The following is a 1,969-nucleotide window of genomic DNA, read 5'->3' as shown; positions in this document are numbered from 1 at the left end:
ATCCCAGCATCCCATATAGTCCCCCGAAAGAAGGAAGCAAGGAAGGAAGGAAGGAAAGGAAGGAAGAAAGAGAGATAAAGAAAGATGCTAGAAGGTAGAAAGGGAGGAGGGAAGGAAGAAAAAAGGGCTGGAGTGATAGCATAGCAGTAGGGCATTTGCTTTGCACACGGCAGACCTGGACATACCCAGGTTCAATCCCCATATGGTACCCTGAGCCTGCCAGGAGTGATTTCTGAGCACAGAGCCGGGAGTAACTCCCGAGTGCCCAAAACCAACCAAACAAAAATATAAAAGAAAAAAAGAAGGAAGAAAGAAAAGATAGAAAGACAGAAAAAGAAAGAAGGAAAACAAAGAAGAAAGAAAGGGAGAAAAATAGAAAGTAAAAAATAGGAAAGGAAGGAAGAGAGGAAGGGAAAAAAGAGGAAAGAGGGAGGAAGGGAGGAAGGAAGGAAGGAGTGACTCATAAAAGACAAAACAGACTGAGAAATCATATTAGAAGGGCTGGAGAGATAATACAGGGGTAAGGTGCTTGCCTTGCATGTCTCTCCTCTTCCCTCCCTGCCTCCCCTCCCCTCCTCTCCTTTCCTCTCTTCTTCCTTCCCCTCCTCCCTTCTTTTCTTCTCTCCCATCCCTTTTCTTCCCCTCCCTTCTCCTCTACTCTCCCCTTCCCTCCTTTCTCCTCCCCTCTCCTCTCCTCGTCTCTCCCCTCCTCTCCTCTTCTCTCCCCTCCCCTCTTTTCCTCTCCTCTCCTTACCTTTTCCTTTTCTTTTCCTCCTTTCCTTAATTCCTTTCCTTTCCTTTTCCTTCCCTTTCTTCCTTCCCTTTTTTCCTTCTTTCTGCCCTCTTTCTTCTTTCCCTTCCTTCCTTCCTTCCTTCCTTCCTTCCTTCCTTCCTTCCTTCCTTCCTTCCTTCCTTCCTTCTTTCTTTCTTTCTTTCTTTCTTTCTTTCTTTCTTTTCTCTCTCTCTTTCTTTCTTTCTTTTTCTTTTTTTTTTTTTTTTTTTGGTTTTTGGGTCACACCCGGCAGTGCTCAGGGGTTACTCCTGGCTGTCTGCTCAGAAATAGCTCCTGGCAGGCACGGGGGACCATATGGGACACCGGGATTCGAACCAACCACCTTTGGTCCTGGATCGGCTGCTTGCAAGGCAAACGCCGCTGTGCTATCTCTCCGGGCCCTCTCTCTTTCTTTCTTTCTTTCTTTCTTTCTTTCTTTCTTTCTTTCTTTCTTTCTTTCTTTCTTTCTTTCTTTCTATCTTTTCTTTCTTCCTTCTTTCTTTCTTTTCTTTCTTTCTTTCTTCTTTCTTTTTCTTTCTTTCTTTCTTTCTTTCTTTCTTTCTTTCTTTCTTTCTTTCTTTCTTCTTCTTTCTTTCTTTCTTTCTTCTTTCTTTCTTTCTTTCTTTCTTTCTTTCTTCTCTCTTCTCTTCTCTTCTTTCTTTCTTTCTTTCTTTTTCTTTCTTTCTTCTTTCTTTCTTTCTTTCTTTCTTTCTTTCTTTCTTCTTTCTTTCTTTCTTTCTTTCTTTCTTTCTTTCTTTCTTTCTTTCTTTCTTTCTTTCCTTTTCTTCTTATTTCTTTCTTTCAATTGGTGTTACTCCTGGCTCTGAATTCAGGAATTACTCCTGGCCATGCATGGGGAGCATATGGGATGCTGATTTGGCCTCATGCAAGGCAAGCACCCTACCTGCAATATTAGTGATCCAGCCATATGAAATATATTTTCCTTCCTAGCTTGCTCCCTAGTACTTAGCTTGGTGCTTCGTATGGAGGGAGGAGGACTCAGTCTATATTTGTTATCTAGATGAATGGGTGTGAGCCAGGACCAGGATAGTTTCTTGGTCTCCTCAAAGGGGCTGGAGCAGTGGCGCAAGCCGTAGGGTATTTGCTTTGCTATGCCCTAACCTAGGATGAACTGCAGTTCAATCCCCAGTGTCCCATGTGGTCCCCTAAGCCAGGAGTGATTCCAGAATGCATATC

Source organism: Suncus etruscus, chromosome 9 (assembly GCF_024139225.1).
Source record: "Suncus etruscus isolate mSunEtr1 chromosome 9, mSunEtr1.pri.cur, whole genome shotgun sequence".
NCBI classification, from domain to species: domain Eukaryota; kingdom Metazoa; phylum Chordata; class Mammalia; order Eulipotyphla; family Soricidae; genus Suncus; species Suncus etruscus.
The sequence above is the reverse complement of the archived record's forward strand: the minus strand, read 5'-3'. Positions refer to the sequence as shown.